The sequence below is a fragment of the Chelonoidis abingdonii genome, chromosome 14 (assembly GCF_003597395.2).
Source record: "Chelonoidis abingdonii isolate Lonesome George chromosome 14, CheloAbing_2.0, whole genome shotgun sequence".
NCBI lineage: Eukaryota > Metazoa > Chordata > Testudines > Testudinidae > Chelonoidis > Chelonoidis abingdonii.
This window is the reverse complement of record NC_133782.1, coordinates 26,467,571-26,473,570: the sequence shown is the minus strand read 5'-3', so window position 1 is coordinate 26,473,570 and position 6,000 is coordinate 26,467,571. Positions and strand designations below refer to the sequence as shown.

At 45.7% G+C, this 6,000-nt stretch overlaps 1 protein-coding gene across 2 annotated transcripts in view; it reads left to right on the top strand.

Moving 5' to 3' along the window:
* Positions 1-1,148: 1,148 nt before the first annotated feature.
* TP53INP2 (tumor protein p53 inducible nuclear protein 2) overlaps positions 1,149-6,000 on the top strand; it is a 59,064-nt gene continuing 54,212 nt past the window's right edge. For both annotated transcript variants that reach the window (XM_075072312.1, XM_032769653.2), the window contains exon 1: positions 1,149-1,475. The gene's annotated coding sequence lies outside the window, so the exon portion shown is untranslated. The remainder of the gene's footprint in view (positions 1,476-6,000) is intronic.

Sequence of the window (6,000 nt, the reverse complement as noted above, 5' to 3'; positions counted from 1 at the left end):
TGGCTCAACCTATGCATGCTTTCTTGTTACTGCCAGTGTCTCTAGTAGCCTTGGCATTGTGTCATAGAACCCTATAGGCCAGCTATCCCTATAGGTAGCGATAGCTAGCATGGAAATTAAACGATGAAAAGCATAAAACAAAACAAAAACAAAAGGGAATGAAGAAAACAGCTGACCATGGGTTTGGTTTATAATCACTTAAAGTCTATAATTGTCCAACATTTTCAAATTAATTTGCATGAGTGAATACGTAAGAATTTGTTAGTAAGCATGTTTTGAGAGTACAAGACAAATATATCTTGTGTCTCAGTTGTGGGGGGAGGGAAGGTGTATTAGCAGCAAGGCATACGGCTACAACAGGCACTAATACAAATATATGCGCCTCCCTAGCTAATTATGCTCCATAACAAAACACTAGTGCAAAGTTTCCATGAAAAAGCAACTGAAATTCAATAATAGTGGTTTCACTGTCACCTAGCTTAGGACTCAGGGGAGGGGGGATAAGTGCTCATATTTCAAACTGCTCAACAGTCACAAGATGGCAGGAGGCAGTTGCTTCTAAATTCAGCATCCACAACAACGCACACTCAAGCACACACACTGTATGGGCACTACAACAAGGTACTGCCCAAACCCTGCATTTAGCTACTGGGCTGAAATGGGACAGCAAAGGCCCCGAGCAGAGGCCACGCAGCGTGCCCCAGGTCAGACAGAGAAGAAGGGACTCCAGTGTGGGTGGGATGGACAGAAGGCGGTGGCTGGGCTGCCCTCTATCCTGCCTGCAAGGGGGCGAAGGAGCAGATTCCTGGGAAGCCCATTGAACACCTGGCATTTGGGGTGGGGGATGCTGCTGATGCTGCTCTCCCCCGAGACAGAGTGGGGAGGAGGCGCATGCTCAGTTCCGCACCCCCAGTCCGGACCCTGCCTATTGCCACGCTGCCGCCAGCAATCGGAAGCCCCCCACGGCCGCACCCCGAACTCCACACAGGTCCTGTCTCTCACGTGGAGCAACTCCAGCTCCTCCCTCATCCCCTCGGAGAGGTGCCTCCTTGAAGCTCCTCCTCAACCCAGCTCTGCCTCCCATTGGCTGCTTGTCCGTCGGGATACGCCCTCTGCGGGCGGGCCCCTTTGTGACGTCACAATCAGCTGTTTGGACGTTCTAATTTCTGATCTGGACTGAGATCAGCAGCAATAACAGAAAATAATAATAATCACCCTGAAGCCAGTGGAGGGAGGGTCCGGCCCCAACAGCAGCCGCCTACAGCTTGCAATGGTGCATATCTTCTGAGAAGAACAGACACACCACCACCACCTCCTGCATCTTTTTTTTTTAATTTCCATTTATAATATTGTTGTTGATTTTAATTAAAACTACCTCACAGACTGCCTAAAGCTGGTGCTTTACGATATTTAAAAAAATCTTGTGGGTTTCTTGCGGTGTTGTTTACAAAATAATTGCTGACATTAAAGGCAAGGTAAGTGTCATCCTCTGTTCTGAAATGTGGCTGGCTAAATTCAAACTTGAGAGCTCTCTCTTTGTACTGCGGGCAGTATTTTTTATATATATATTGAGTATGTTGTTTACGTTTTTAAGATCTCTCTCTGCATTGAATGGGTTAGGTGTGTGTTAAAATCTCGGTGTGAGGGCGTATTGAGATTTAAGAGCCATCTATTTTCTCCTTGGGGTGTGATTTAAGGTCCCTTTGTATTTAGCTGGCTGTGTGCAGGCAGGAACATCTCTTTGTGGTTTAGTACGTTGTGTGCATTACGATTTGATGTGGCTGTTGGGTGGAAGGGAGAACAGAGCTCATTACCTTGTTGGGGAGACTATTAGCTATGAAGAGAGACTGGTCTTTTGTTGTTTTTATACATCAACCCTGGCCCGAAGTGACCAGGGTGAAAAAAACAGGGTAATTTGGGATCTGGAGAGAGGCTCCTACTTACTTCAACCACACAAGAGTCTCTCTCTCTCTCTCCTTGGCTTGCCAGTAAGAGGGAGGGGGGACATAACGTCGAGGTAGGTTTGTGAGAGCAAATGGTCCCAGCTAAACCCCAAGCCTCCTAACTACCTACAATGGTGATTTTGCTTGGATTTGGTACTAAACAAAAGACATACGAGGTCGCCAAAAATAATGCACCGGGACCCGGGCTCCCGCTGGTGTATCCCTCTTTCCAGCTCCTATGCAGGAGGAGCCATTTGTCTCGACTCCCTTTTGCCACAAGCAGAGGGGTGTAAATTAGTGCTGCACACGCAGATACGGTGATGTGAGCAGAGAGCCCGTCTAGCTCATAGCAGGCGAGTGGAAAGTGTACATCATAATTAACGGCAGATCAGAGGGGCGATGTGCTGCGGCTACTGCTTTGGCTCAAGCTGTTTCTCTGAGGCAGAGACAGGGGTTTACGCTGAGACGATCCAAATCGGGCCTGTCTGTTCGGCTAATACACTTCTCTCCAGCAGGCGTTTACAGGGAACGGGCAAGGCGAAGTTGATGCCTGGTTTGTTTCCTGATCGATTTCCCATTTCCTCCCTGCCCCCACCCCAACTCCTTCACTGCAGGGTTAGCACTTCTCGCTTGCACGAACAAGAGGGCGTGAATTGCACCGGATCCGCTCGGGCTTTAGCAACTAAGCCGGCCTAGGGAAGGACAGAGACTGTCCAGCCCCGGGGCTGGGTGTTTGTCCTACACCATCTACCCTTCTTTGGAAACGGACAGTGGTGCCCAGGAGGGTGGCTCCTGGCTCTCCTCCTCCTCGGGAACGTGAATAGGAACAAAGCCCCGGCTCCTGGAAGGGGGGATTCCCCCCCTCTGCGTCTGCAGAAAAAAACAACTGGTGGCCAGTTGTACCGCTCTAGTCAATACCCCCTTGTCCCTAGTTGTTTGTTTCTCCACCAACGGATTAAGATTAAAGGCAGATCTCTATTCCCATTGGCTCCCTGGGATTGGACGCTTGTGATGACGTGATGTGATTTGCATATGACATTGAAACGTCAGCCAGGCCAGCCCTCCTCCACAACACATATTGAAGTTGTCCTCTTTTGACCTGTGCTGAGGGAGGTAATGTGCTCAGTGCTGGTCTGCAGCACATTCCTCTGACAGCTTTGTAGGCAAAAGACAGGCAGTAATATTTTTATCTTTGCCTTACGGAGCAAGGTCAGGCTGCTCAACTGAATAAGGCTGAGCCAGGGGAGGAAATATTAATGCTCACCTTTGATTTAGGAAGTTATCCATAGAGGTAGCTGCACTGCTAGCCAGAACTTGGAGGTTGCTTTGCTGAGCGATCTTAATAGCTATATATAATTTAGTATTGGCACAGGCAGATTAGCAAGCCTAATTTATTTTTTTCATACTATTAAGATGACAAAACGTTCAACTATGCCATAGTACTTGAGTGAAATGAGATAGTAGGGCTGGATAAAAATGTTCCACATTAAATATCTTTTAATATCTAATCAGTAATTCAGATCCTAGATTCCTATTTATTTTTTCTAGTTAATGGAGCAAAGTTATTTTAGTGATATGGCTGCTCCATAAATATAGCTAATGAGGGAGGGGAGAGAAAATACTTTAAAAACATTATTTGCAGCTGGTTGAGTAAGTCAAACTCAAAAACTTTTTTAGATCATACAACTGTCAAATGCATCCCATGTTAAACTGCTGTAATATTTTTATTACAAGTTATTTGGGCTAGAAATGCTGCCATCATGAAATGCTAGTTACAGATTTATTTAAGCTTAATCCTGTACATGTTATTACTGAAGTTTTGACTAGTTAGATTTTTAGACCCCGATTCAGCAAAGCACTTAAGCGCATGCATGAAGTCCCATTAACTTCAGTGGGATTTAGGCATAGGCTTAAATGCTCTGCTGAAGGCCCTGGTGTCCTTCAGGTTAGGCCTTAGCAGATTGACAGATACAAATACCGACACTGGCATGGTGAAGTGTTTGCTACAACCCTCTCTGCACTATGGAAGTTTACAAGAACAGCAACAAATCTCACTATTCAGCTGAACTTGTGTTAGACGCACATCGGCCCTACTGCAGGCAAATTCTGGCTGCTGGACTTGTTCTTACCACTTGCTTTTCAGGTGGTTAGAAATGTCAGAAGTCATTAGATCATCGTCTACTCTAGGGGCCGGATTTTCGTAAGGGCTGAGCGGTCAGCAGCGTCCTTTAAGTCACCTACATTAACTGGCCAGAGCAATGGAAGCTGTGAGATGCTGAGCCTCTGAAAATTTGGCTCTAGTTGTGGGTTCTTAGCAATGGAGAGGGGGAGTCTAACTTCAGTTCACCAGTGCTAGAATTAGTGGGAACCCTGGGTTCAGGAGTGGGGGGAATCATTTTGTAAATTTCCCCAGGGTAGTCAGAATCTAAGGGGGAGATACACCCCTCACTCAGAGCCCAAACCAAGGCCTAGATGCTATTGAAGCCTAGGGAGATTAAAGCACTGTCCCTGCTACAAGAAATACCCACCGCTGACCATGCAAGTCAATAATGGGTGCAGCTGAACAGGTATTGACCTTGGTTTTCTGCAAGCGTAGGCAAGGGCATGCTGTGTATCAGAAGCCATGATTAAAACTTGTGTGGGGCTTTGTGTTCTGCCCAGGGCCAGGGGTGAGTTTCACCCTATTCCTTCCCTTCCTTAAAAAGCTCTCTTTTAATACAATACCCATAACCAGTGGTTAGGCCACTGGTGTACTGGGACCACAGCCTATCAAGCTGACCAATATTGGCTCAGTGTTTTCTTGTGTTCCCCCATCAGCTGGTCTCCATCTGTTGGATGATATTTAGACTGTAAACTCTTTGGGGGCAGGGACTGTCTTTTTGTTCTGTTTGTACAGCACCTCACACAATGGGGACCTGGTTCATGACTAGGACGCCTCAGTGCTCCAGTAATCTAATAATCTAGTTTATAATTCTGCCACATTTAGTCTCAGACGTATTTTAAAAAAAAAACTGCCCTTCAATAAGTTTTTCCCCCAGTCTTCCCGATAGCAGCAGAAAGACCTGCTTAAAAAAATATCCAATTGTCACAGTAAACATTCCATGGTTTACATCAAAATCTCTGAATATCTGAATGAACGTATGAGATGCCCGCAGTTTTTCTTTGAGGAATAAATTTTGCACTAACATCCAGTGCTTGCAGCCAAGAGTAAAGACCTCTGAGTTCTAATAAATTATTTCTTTGGCCCTGATCCTACAATAAGCTCGGCCCAGGCAGATCAACCATGCACCCGAAGAGCCCGAACTGAGCGCTGTGCAGATTCAGGGCTCCAACCCCATGGTGCTCATTGTACGGTTGAGGCCTTTGTATCTTGAAAGTAAAATGTTCCAGATTAGCATTCAGTCCCATGATTTTGCTAATTTTTATGTAATTGGCCTGTTCATCCCCTGATAAACATATATACAGGTACTCGTATTAATATTGTTACATATCTGCATCAAAAGGAGACCAAGGTGGCTTCCAAAAATCCACATGCTAAACCATGGTGCTTTTGTATATCCCAGCTTGTTGAAACAAAGCCCAGACTTCTGGGTAATGCCTTTAAGTCTACTGTTGACTTTTCTCCACATGCAGCCTATAATGTATTTAATTTATCCTCAGTGAAGTGCCACTGATTCCAATCAGGGACAAATTTGACCCGTTGGGCGTTGCTCTCAGCAAACTGTTTTCACTCTGAGAGTTGCAGTGTATTTGTACACGTGGGGTTTGTACTTCTCTCAACTTCTCACCCATGAGAGTGAGAACACCCTTGTGCCCACTTCAGTGACAGAACAAAACCTATCAACTTCAGTGAGGTGTTGGGACAGGATTCTTAAAGGGATGCTGCATTTTTTGGGAGGGTGGAAAAACCCCCCCCCCTTCTTTCCTTCTTTCCACCGCAAGTTATTTAGAGTGGTTATTTTGTCACCTGAAATAGCTATAAAACCCATATATGATGTATGTTTGCTTTCTGCATTTCACTCAGCTTGGAGAATGAAACTAGATAGTTTCATCTTTC